We start from the raw sequence: 12,763 nt of genomic DNA on the forward strand, positions 1-12,763 counted from the left end.
CAGACACGCAGGCTCAGCCGCCATGGCTCACGGGCCCAGCCGCTCCACGGCATGTGGGATCTTCCCGGACTGGGGCACAAACCCGTGTCACCTGCATCGGCAGGCGGACTCTCAATCACTGCACCACCAGGGAAGTCCCTAATTTTTAAATTATACTTCAAAAAAGTGTGTGTGGGGAAGCTAGGAACCTGAGACTCCCATATAATTATGTTTTGCTTAATGGGCTTTTCTTTAGCAACTGCAGAAACTTTCATATTTTCCAATTGGAAAATTTTAAATATTATTTTCATTGTGGTAAAACATACATAAAGTTTACCATTGTAACCATTTTTAAGTGTACAGTTCAGTAGCATTAAGTCCATTCACAGTATTATACAACCTCACCACTATCCATCTCCAAAACTTTTTCATCATCCCAATCTAAATATTTTTAAATATTAATATTTTATCTAGCAAATGTGTTCAAAAGTTGGAGGTAAGCTATTAATCAGCAATTAGCTTTAAAAAAACAAAAAACAGGAAAACCAATAGAATGTTATTTTTTGCTCTAATCAAATGAAGTTGCTTTCAAAAGGAATAAAATAGCTGAATTTCCTGAGTAGGAAAAGAGCTTTCAAGGTATTTTCTATGTTTATAAACTGATTTAAATGTCACTTATTTGAGTATCCAGAGATTAAAAACCACATAGATTTCATGCCTGTCAATCACACTGGTCAATAAAACCCCCAACACCTTCTATTCCCAGTCAATACATGAAGCTTTACAAGTATAAGTTCTGGAAAATCTTAAATCATCAGCCTCGGGTAATTTGGTTACTTGCTTTATTTGCACCTGTTTGAACTACAGTTGCTTTCACAGCAGGGGTATAATGAACTCCACGTGCACATAGCAGAATCTCAGAGATAAGACTTGAAATCCATTAACAATCAAAGTCATTTTTGACAACAGAGCTAGTTTCTCTCTCTTCTCCAGCTGACCTCACCGGCCTCTCCACGCAGATCTGCTTGCATGCTGGTCTCCGCTGCCAGAGACCAGTGCAGAGGTGGGCCTGGGCCACAAAAATCACAGACTCCCAGGGTGCTCCATAAGACAGCCCATGACAGTACCTGACGAGTGTGCACAGCGGGGCCAGTCAGACCGATTATAATCAGCTTCATATTGTTTCATTTTACTTCCTCCATTTGCTAGAATCACCAAATTCAAAAGATTACTGGGCAGCAAAGGTGAATGAAGCAAACAGCTAATATCAGACACCATTTCAAAAGCAACTGCCTGGATAAAGCCTTTAATAGAATTTCCCAGTTTACACCTCTGAAGATGAAGAAGGCAAGTTACCATGGAAACAAACAGTCTCTTTAAAGAGAGACAGGCTCCTCTCCTGGTCTGAGCTTGTTCCAGAAGGGAGGAGGGTGGAGGGAGGTGGGAAAACGCAGGCCAAGCATCTGCGACTAGAACAATGAAGGGAAGTTTTCTTCTCATTAAAATCTTACCAATGAAATAAGCTTGGAGGGTCAGCACAAGACAATTTTTTTTTCTTGGCTGTGCTATTGAAAAAACCTCGTCAGATATTTTGAGACACTTAAGCAAAATGACATTTTATTGGTAGTTTCTTTAATTTTTTTTCTTTATTCAATTAGTGGCACATGCTGGTGACAAGTGAAACCTTCCAGTACCTGACATAAAAGGCAAAGAGGACTCGCTTTTCCTGGTCTTCTATCACCAACACATACCGTCTGAGGTAACACGCCATTGGCTGCTTTTCTCTGCCTCCTCCCTGTTTATATATGTGTGTGTGTGTGTGTGTGTGTGTGTGTGTATACATACATTTAAAAGAATATATACAAAAAACCTAATTTAAAAATTGGACAAAGGACTTAAATAGCTATTTCTCCAAAAAAGATATACAAATGACCAATAAGCACATTAAACGATGCTTAACATCACTAACCATTAGGGAAATGCAAATCAAAGATATCACAATGAGATGCCACTTCACACCCACTAGGAGAGCTATTTTTAAAAAAAGAAAAAGAAAAAAAATAGAAAAGTATTGTTGAAGATGTAGAGAAACTGGAAACTTTATACACTGATGGTTTAGCCACTATGGAAAATAGTGTGATACTTCCTCAAAAAATTAAACAGAATTACCACATGATCCAACAATTCCATTTCTGAGTATATACCCCAAAGAATTGGAAACAGAGACTTGAACAGCTGTTTGCATACCCATGTTCATAGCAACACTATTTACAATAGCTAAGGAGAGGAAGCAACCCAAATGTCCATTGATGGGTGAATGGATAAACAAAATGTGGTATATACATACAATGGAATATTATTCAGCCTTGAAAAGGAAGAAAATTCTGACCCATGCTACAGTATGGTTGAACCTATAAGACATTATGCTAAGTGATCTAAGGCAGCCATAATACTGTATGATTCCACTTATATGAGGTACCTAGGGTAGTCAAAGTCACAGAGAAAGAGGGTAGAAGGGTGGTTGCCTGGGGCTGAGGGGAGGTGAGAGTGGGAAGCTAGTGTTAAATGGGTACAGAGTTTCAATCTGGGAAGAGGAAGAAGATCAAGAGACAGATAGTGGTGATGGTTGTACAGCAATGTGAATATACTTAATGCCATAAAACTGTACATGTTAAAGAGGTAAATTTTATGTGTCTTAACACAATAAAAACTTTCAGATAAATATATATTTATATATATATATATGTACAGGAGTTCTTTTGTATACACAGATGTTTTGTATATGTAGATGTACAGGGATTTTGTTTTTGCTCTTGATCGCTTACTTTTGCTAGAAGAATTATGCTACACACATATTCCTTATGTAACAAACACCAAACCTCAATGGTATAGAGCGACCATTTAATTATGCTTCAAATTAAGGATTCTGTGGATCAGGGATTTGACTTGGGCAGAGAAGGGACAGCTGTCTCTTCTCCGTGGTGTCTGAGGCCTCCTCCAGGAAGACTCAAAGGCTGGAGCAAGAATCATCTGGAGGCTTCTTCACTTGACTGTCCTGCAGTTGCCGTTGGATCCTCACTTGGGCTGTTGACCAGAACGTCCACATGTGGGCTCTCCACCTGGGCTGCTCCGTTGAGCTTCCTCATAGCATGGCAGCTGAATTCCAAGGGCAGCATTCCAAGAGAGCAGAGCAGAGTACATGGCTTTTTACAGGGTAGCCCCAAAAGTCACATTGCATCGTTCGATATACTCAGTTGGTTGATGGAAGGGAGATGCCATTGTGCCCTCTTTGGAAAATACAACCTGCCATAGCACACTGATTCGTCTTCTACCTGCTTTTACAATATCTCATTGACAATCCCTAAAAGTCAGGAAAGATGTAATTTTTCAATTTTTCTCATTTCTTTATAATGACAAAATTACTTTGAATTCTAAAAGTAATATAAGTATAGGAACAAAACTTGGAAAACATAAAAATCTATTCACAATTCCCCCCCTTCAACCAATCATGGTAATCACTTTTAGACTTTTTATTCCATGATTTCCTCATAATGTTCATAGAGTTTATGTTTGTTTTTTAAAATTTCCCCTTAGCACATAAGCACCCAAATTCACATCTCAACATTAAGTTATCTTCTTTATTTTTCGTGTGCGGACAAAGCAAAAATAAGAGTAGGGTACACCACGGGATAAGGTCTTCAGGCAGGAACTTGCTTAGCCTAATCCTACTGACAACTACTAGGGAAAATCACATCAAGGCTTCAAGTCTTCCATCTTCTTTCTAAGGAGCATAAAGCAGGGACATAACACACTAACTCCGGAAAAGTCATGTCATGAGTGAGCTGTGCCTTCCGCCACGCTTGTGTAAGGAGCAGGTGACTGACCTCGGTGTGGAATACCAGCTGGTGACCTTTCACTGTTTTCTGCTACAAAGGCTTGGCTTTGGGGTTTCAACAAAATACGTGGATCTAGCAAGTAAAGTTGGGCAGAGCCTGTGTCTCCCAAACTCAACTCCAAACTATCGCTGGTTTTCATTGGCCTGCTGTGAAATGAGAAAAATAACAACAGTGGGGTGAGTTTTTCATGAAGCTAAATGGATTCAATTTTTAAAAGCTGGGCTTTATTCAGAGATCATTCCTCTTTTAAAAATGTCAATATGGGAATTCCCTGGTGGTCCAGTGGTTAGGACTTGGCATTTTCACTGCCGTGGCCCAGGTTCAATCCCTGATCAGGGAACTAAGATCTCACAAGCCACACAGCCAAAATAAAGGAATAAATAAATAAAATAAAAATAAAAATGTCAATATTTTATAACATAATTCTGAACATAGATTTTCTTAGCATTCCTAATTAGCAAAGTAAAAAGTTGGCAAATCTAAACTTAGTTTCAATCATCTGACTGATCTGTGACATCCCAAATTCTGAGAAACACTGATCCAGTCTCCTTATGAAGAGCCTTTGGGTTTGATGTACATTATTTGTCAAAAGGGATTATACTCTGAGGCTGGAGGAAAAAACTGCTTGGCATGGGAAGAGAATGCAAAAGTCTGGGCTCTGCTTGTGATGGTCCAGTTGTGTGGCCTTGAGCACGTCATTTATGCTCAGAGCCTCTTCAGCCATCAAATCCAGTCCACAACGCTGGCCTTCTCCTCCACAGAGCAAGCGGGGGTGAAAGGCTTAATTGTGGAAAGTGTAGAGAGCTGTGTAAGCGCTGAGTGTCTTATTGCTGCATCCTCGGAGCTTTCCCTCACAAAGCTGCTCAGTGGGTCCTGTAATAGCTGGTGAAATACGTGAGGAGGGACATCCCAAGTATTTCCCTGGGAGTTCCTAATTTTAATGAGAAGAATGTTCTCTAATTAAAACGGCGCCGCAGAAATTTTTTTTAAACAAATTGCCATCTAATTTCCCTTTGATCTGTTTGTTCCACTTGGGTTGCAAGGTTTTACAGAACTTTCCCCAAACGCTTGGAGTCCGCAGTAATTTTATTTCATTCTGATTAAACTTCAAAGGAGAAAACACCAAGCCACCAGAACAAGCTCAGCTTTTTTCCACTTCATTTATTCAATAAGCATTCTCGGGGCATCTGCAACGTGCCTGACATTGTGCTGAGTGTTGCAGATACAAAGATGAATAAATACAACTCAGCCCTTGCCCTCGCTGGGTTCAGTGTTTCCAGGACCTCATCAAGCCACAAACAAAACATTGTAATGCCATGGGATGACAGTAGAAACACCACCGCACAGCCATCTTCTGTAGGGTCTTGTGGGAGCAAAGTGGTGGCCCTGGCTGAGCTGACACTTTAAATGAAACTTAAAGTGACTAAAACTTAATCAAAAGAGGGCATGAAGGACATCCCAGGCAGAAGAGACCACAGGTCCGGCGGTGGGAAATGGCATGGCCTCTGGTGTATGTGCACGTACGTATCTGATGCATGTCCATGCATGTGTATATGTGTGCATCCATGTATGTGTGCATCCCTGTGTTTGTGTGTGTGTGATTGTGTTTCCAGAATAGGAAAGGGCTGGAGTAGGTATCATCAGAAGACTCTACTGCATGGCGGGGGACAGGCAAGTTAACCTTAAACAAGCTGGCAACAGCCTATATTTGCTGTGGGTCTCCAGGAAAGAGATTCAAAAATTTGCTTTAGACAACCTAGAAAGAAGAATAAGACACTCCTACATGGAATATTAAATTAAATTTGACTTTAATGCATGTTTTGAACACACACCTTTTGGAGGCTCTGCAGACACCAGTGCTGACCCTGGAAAAAGGACCCGAGTTCTCCTGTAGAGGTGACGCGGAGGCACGATCCAGGGCTGCTCAAGCCCTGATGTCCACGTGAATCACTGGAGTTCTTGTCAAGATGCAGTTTCTGACTCAGTGGCCTGGATTCTGCATTTCCATCCAGCTCCCAGGTGATGCAAGTGCTGCTGGCCCACGGAGCACACTTTGAGTAGCGAGATCAAATGCACTTGTTGCCCGATGGCCTACCAATCTAGACCTGCCACAGGGGATTCACTGCCCTCAGCTCGGCGCAGAGACCTCCAGAGGACCGTGCTCAGATCCTCTCTGCAACCGGGCACAGGGCCCCATCCAGCAGGAGTCCAGGCCCTCTGGTCTGAGAGACCACAGACCTAGAATTGAAGTGCGGAAGTGGGGAGGAAGGAGGCAGAAATGGTGGGATGGGGCTGGCACTTGCTCAGAAAATAGGCCCAGAGTGCGCCTGTGACAGGAATTAAGTGAGACACCAGGGCCACAAGAAAAGGAAGCAGGAGCTCAGACGAGGGCCCTGGCAGAGCCTCAGTGTCAGGGCAATGAACACTGACCATGTGCCAGGGACTGTCTTCATGTTTTACACAGATGTCACATTCATCTTCACCCAAAGCCCTTGCAAAGCAGGCCGTAAATCCCTGCTCACAGATGAAGCACTTGAAGTGCAGAGCAGTTCAGTGAATCACCCGACCCCCCAGCAGGCACACAGTGGAGCCACAGCTCACACCCAGCTCTGCAGGATCTGAAAGCCCAGGTCTTCCAGGGACCACACACTGCCTGCTTTAACAATGGACGAGATCCAGGCGCTGTGCCTGGGCCTAAGGGGCCCTAGGCTAGGGTCTTTCGATGTCTGAATCCAAAAGCAAGTGATGTCAGCCATGAGTGTCAGGCCAGGAGGAAGCAGGTCAGGAGAAGTCGGCATCTGAAGAAGACCTGGTATCTGGAGCTGGACCACCCTTGGACAAAGGCCCAGCCCTCCTTGTCCTGAAGCAGATCTGCCTCCAGCCAGGGGTCCAACACGGCCCTCATGGTCTTGGCATGTGCAGAGGTAGACAAACTGGTTAGTGGGCATCTTAAAGCCGTCTTGGATAGAAATCTTGGCAGAAATGGAATATGTACCTGAGAAGAAGGAAGACAGACCACTAAATGGGAAGGACTGTCATCCGACAAATTGTCCTGAGCATAGTGATCAGTAATGGGAGCTGCTGTTATTATTATTATTGCTGTTATGGGGCGCTGTTTCTGTGCATTGCTGCAGAGCCAGCCAGCGATATACTAGGGACATTCTCAGGCATAATTAGATATGAAATATTCCCAGCAAACCAAAGTCTAAAGGAGTCCAGCCAGGTAACTAAACAAACCAGCTGAAGCTTCATGCTGTATGAGGGAGGGCCATTCATCCCCCAACGTTTTGTAGTCACTAATATTCAGATATCAGGATGCAGTTTGCACGTGGTCACTGCTTATGCCCACTGCTTCCTCCTCGTTGGACTATCACAGTTCAAAAATTGTATTTCTAAATGCCAGGAGCCTTCCTATAGAAAGAGCCTCAGACTGGAGCTGAAGGACCCACTGTCCTCCTCATTGACACGCTCTCTTTCTCTTTGCCCTCGAAATGGAGACGACTGCACCTGTGCTACCTGCCTCAGGACCAAAGTAGATGCAGTGAGTAGAAGGAGGTAAAGACTGCCGAGCCCTACACACAGAGAACCCGTGATATTACCCTGACGATGTCTTGCCATTCTATTCTAATTTGGGAATGAATTGTTTATTAATGTTATTATTGTTCTAATAGCCTCTCTGTTTCTTCTAAACTGCCTCGATCCTTTGAGGAGCAAGATAGCATTTACTAACATACATATATCCATAAAAGTCTACATGGAACCTAAAAACAAACTTATAGATAGATCTTATGTATAGATCTAAATACACCTAATATGTATATAGACATATGTATGTATGTATACAGACATATATATGTGTATATATACAGCTATAAATACACACACACATATAAATATATATATATATATTTTTTTCTTCTGTACTAAACTCAAAGGACTGCTTGTTAAAGCAGGTGAGACATCTGCACCATTAGTTTAAAAGATTATTATTTAAAAATGGAAATAGCTTGGAGCAGATGACTGGAAATCATTCCTCGCTGCAACTCAAATGGAGGAAGCTGTCTAATTCTTGGAAATTTAGACATTATTCTAGTAATTTAGCACAAAAATGGGCCTGACTCAATCTGTTCTTCACATTTTGGTAATTTAAAAGGACATAACGGAATTTTATTTTAATGGTAATTGCAAACTCATGCAGAAAATGTAAATGCACATTTCATGATTAGCTTACAGCATAAACTATGGCTTCTATTAATGTATTCCAATTTGTAATTCTTTTCACAGTATGAGATTTGAAAGCTGTGATTAAAATTAATTAGGTTAAGTAAAGTTTATCCCCCCTGAGCACTGCTATTGGGAAAAAGCAAGAGGAAAATGCGAACTACATCTGGCTCTGCAGGAAGCTGTGTCTTCACACGAAGTAGGCTGACTTCTCTTCTCCCCACAGAGGTTGCATGCTGCTTATTTGGCATATCTCAAGCACCGTGTAGCTCCTCAAGGAGCTGATTGAACCATTAAACTATTCTTTGCTGGCTCACAAAACCACATAGGCTGACTACCTCATCTTCAAATAAGGATATTAGGTAGATCCATCGATTGTTTAAACACAATACATCTTGGGGGAAAAACACATACATCTGGTAAACCTAAGGTAATGTGGCCACCTAGAATTGAGCGCCATAATTGCGTGAAAGAGGTGCCAAATGAGGGAACAATAATAAAGATAATAACTAATCCACAGTTGTACAGAGCCCTCTGCTTTGCACAGAATTGTCTTGAATATTACCTCACTAGATCTCCTCAACAATCCTGACAAGAAATCCTTACTGTTGTCCCATTTCACAGATGAAGGTACTGAGGTTAAGTGAGGTACCCAGGATCAAAGAGTGCTGGAGAACAGACCCAGGTCTTCTGAATTCCCATCCTGCACTCCTTCTATGGCTCAGCTCTACAGCTACTGAAAACAAAACTAAACTAAACTTTTAACCTATACCTTGTCTATGTTTTCACAATGGGTTGAAATTCATTACCAAGTTTCCTAGGGTATGAACTAAGGCAAAGTTTAACAACTCCGGAATGGTGTTGTACATCCCAGCAAGCAGAGCATAAATCTGGAGGGCCAAGACAAGACAGAGTGAAAAGCTGGCACAGTGACACTCTCTTCTTATTGAAGATCTTGGTTAGAGTTCTCCAGTCTTCCCTAACTGTCCTTTTGCTTAATACCCAACCACTCATGCCACCCCTGGCTCCTCTTGTTTCCTTTGGCACAATGGAGTCCCAACTCTGGTCCAGGCGGGGAAATACAGATGTGATGACACACGCCCTGCCTCTGGCTTTGCCTGACCCATGCCCTGAGTCATGATGGACCCTCATCTCCTGTGATTCATTCTTCCTGGCTCTCTGCACTGCCTGACCTGGCTTCTTCCAGGGAGGACTAGATGGTCCTATCTGTTAACTTGCGATGATGTGTATTAACATGCCACTGAGAAACTCCTTCCCTGGGTAGTTTAAATGACACCTCCTCCAGTGTAGTGAAGAGAAGAATAGCTTTCAAGTATGGAAAAATGGGTTTCATTCATAGTTCTGCCAAGGCCCTTCAGTGAAGCATTTAATCTCTCCTCTGTTTTTAAAATCAGTGCTTTTGTCTACCAGCACTATCTGATAGAAATTCTGTGATAATGGAAATGTTCTACTTCTGTGCTTTAAATATGGTAGCCACTAGCCACAAGTGGCCATTAAGCCCTTGAAATATGGCTAGTGCCAGTGAGAAACCATCTTTTAAAATTTCTTATTTAACTTTAATTAGTTTCAATTTAGATAGCCACATGTGGCTAGTGGCTGCAGTGTTGGACAAAGAAAGTCAATGACCTCTTCAGCCTCCTTCATCACTAGAGCTCTATATAAAACAAAATCTAAAGGTGAGAATCTCTAGCTCATATGATAGTAGATAGTGGGAAAGATGGGGGAGTGGAGGTAGACCTAGTAATGACCCTTATATCCAGCCGCATGGAAAACTACAAGCTCCCGGAGATTAGACACAAAATAAATCTTTGCTTTTTTTTTTTTTTTTGGCAGTACGCGGGCCTCTCACTGTTGTGGCCTCTCCCGTTGCGAAGCACAGGCTCCGGACGCCCAGGCTCAGTGGCCATGGCTCACGGGCCCAGCCACTCCACGGCATGTGGGATCTTCCCGGACCGGGCCACGAACCTGTGTTCCCTGCATCGGCAGGCAGACTCTCAACCACTGCGCCACCAGGGAAGCCCCAATCTTTGCTTTTAGGGTGGAGGATGGTGTAAGAAGACTTTTTCTGTATTGCCAGTTGAGTTTGGGCCAAGGAAGCCCAGTTCAACGTTCATACGTAGGTAGTTCCTACTATATACATCTGGTGTGGTGTATCTGCTAAAATATCAACAAGTGAGCAGGGATGAGTCTTCAGAATGGTTTGCTTACAGAGGCTCCCAGTACTCTTGTTCTTTCCTCCTGCTGCCTATCAGTAAGGATCTGGTGAGCTCCTCTCCCTTCTACCCAGCTATGAGGAACGCATTACCCGGAAACATGTCTTAGTTCTGCTGGGGAATGACATTCTATTAGAGCTGTCGAGCAACAAATAGACTAAACAAACCTGTGAACTCCTTTACTAAAATCCATTCAATTCAACAAACAGGGACAGCACTGAACCAAGGCTGTAGAAATACAAAACATGAGACATGTATGAGACCTGGCCCCTGACCTTCAGGCAGGAACTATCTAGGGGATGAGTGAGAATTCACGGCCCTGTGCTACTGGTTAGAGGCAACAAATTATTATGGGAAGTTTACAAACAGGCTTAGATTTTTTATATATATATATTTGTGAATATTCCCTATGAGCACAAAACACTTGATACGTTTCTAAAATTAGCTAATGCAACTTCCTGGCGGTCCAGTGGTTAAGACTCCGTGCTTCCACTGCAGGGGGGTCGGGTTCGATGCCTGGTCGGGGGGACCTAAGATCCCACGTGCCGCATGGTGTAGCCGAAAAAATAAATAAAAGAATAATTTAAAAAATTAGCTAAAAGTGTGTTTACAAACTGTTAACTCTCAGGAGGAATTCTGAAACTATCACTTAAATACATCTCCCAAATTTTGTGTCTCAGGAAATTGGTGCATTGGGGGGTAAAATTCTGGGTTAACTAACTGCTGCTGAGTCAAGGAGAAAACCCGCACAGAGGACAAGGCCAGGTGAGCATTGCTTGATATTCTCTTTTTTTTTTTTTTTTTTTGCGGTACGCGGGCCTGTCACTGTTGTGGCCTCTCCCGCTGTGGAGCACAGGCTCCGGACGCGCAAGCTCAGCGGCCATGGCTCACAGGCCCAGCCGCTCCGCGGCATGTGGGATCATTCCCGGATCGGGGCACGAACCCGTGTTCCCTGCCTCGGCAGGCGGACTCGCAACCACTGCGCCACCAGGGAAGCCCACTTGATATTCTTAAGGAAGCTGATTCAAGGGAACAACCCCACATGCTGAAACCAAGGAGTCTCCAGAAACAAAGGATATTTCCCTGAAATTCAGGAATTAAATGATTGATGTTTTACATGATAGTTCAATTAAAAAAACAAACAGCCTGTGCTTAGAAGTTGGAGAACACAGTTGGGGTCGGGGGGAGGTGGGCGTCCTCCATGCTGGAGGCCGGGTGGATCCCTGTTAAATGGAGGGAATATCTTTGTTCTCAAACCTTTCCCTTCCCCACACAAAAATGTCCATATTTGGGCTTCCCTGGTGGCGCAGTGGTTGAGAGTCCGCCTGGCGATGCAGGGGACACGGGTTCGTGCCCCGGTCCGGGAAGATCCCACATGCCGCGGAGCGGCTGGGCCCGTGAGCCATGGCCGCTGAGCCTGCGCGTCCGGAGCCTGTGCTCTGCAGCGGGAGAGGCCACAACAGTGAGAGACCTGCATACCGCAAAAAAAAAAAAAAAAGTCCATATTCCATCATAGAAGCATAGAAGTCAGAGGTCAGGAGATCCTGGGGAGTGTTTTGTCCAGCCCCTCCATTTCACAGCAAGAAAACAGAGGTTCGCATAGGCTCTGAGCCCGTATTCCCAGCTCTGTCCGGCCTTCGGCCAACCTGACAAACTAATCCTGCTTGATGTAACCCCTCCAGGTCCAGGAAATCTTCAGCTGTGGGAGAAACCCTTCAGCGAACCCCGAATGCTGCTGTTTGGGTCCTGCTTTCCCACTTCCCAGTCAGCAGAGCCGGACTGACTTGGACAAGGAGATAGAGGTTACAGTTTCCAACTTTGAGGTCAAACATCACATTTCCACAAGTTTCTAGAACTGGTAACTCTGAGCAAATTACTTAAATCCACTAAGCTTTTGTTTCCTTTTTAAATAATACAATCAACTCATAATGCTTTTGTGAGGAACAAATGGCAGCAGTAAAGCCTTTATAAAGATTAAGCACTCCATAAATGTCAACTTATTTTATATTACTATTACTATCAAAAGTTAACTATTGTGAATTTGTACGATTAGTCTGGGGCTTTAGAAGCAGGCAGACTCTACTTCTGGGGCCTTGAGGGCATGACCTAACGTCTCCTAGCTCAGCTTCCCTCTGCAGTGCGGGGCACGCACCTGTCTCTCAGGATGGCTTTGGGGAGTAAATGGCACAATGTATGTACATGAACCAGTAGCACTTGTGTCTAGTAGCTGCTGGAGAGCTGCTCCTCTTTACTTCAGCAAATCATGACAAGAGTCCTCTCAGGAGAGTCAAGATGCTGTAACACAAAGCAAGAAAGCTACTGGCCTTTGTGTCCAAGGTTCTCACTGTGCATGGCCGCAGTCTTCTGAGATGCCTGATGAGGAAGGTGTAATTTGCGAAGAGAATCATGGCTCCTCCTCATGCCTGACTCCCC

The 12,763-nt window shown here is 43.6% G+C and overlaps 1 long non-coding RNA gene across 2 annotated transcripts; it reads left to right on the plus strand.

Annotated features, from left to right (window-relative positions):
• The first annotated feature begins 1,503 nt into the window (after positions 1-1,503).
• Positions 1,504-12,308, plus strand: LOC117199388 (uncharacterized). 2 transcript variants are annotated; one of them, XR_007470606.1, is made up of 4 exons: positions 1,504-1,738; positions 2,902-7,430; positions 11,011-11,095; positions 12,013-12,308. It is a non-coding gene; the product is annotated as an uncharacterized LOC117199388 (long non-coding RNA). The 2 variants fall into 2 exon arrangements; XR_004480619.2 differs by lacking the exon at positions 1,504-1,738 and having other exon boundaries at positions 1,752-7,430.
• Positions 12,309-12,763: the final 455 nt, after the last annotated feature.

The sequence above is a fragment of the Orcinus orca genome, chromosome 12, assembly GCF_937001465.1.
Source record: "Orcinus orca chromosome 12, mOrcOrc1.1, whole genome shotgun sequence".
NCBI lineage: Eukaryota > Metazoa > Chordata > Mammalia > Artiodactyla > Delphinidae > Orcinus > Orcinus orca.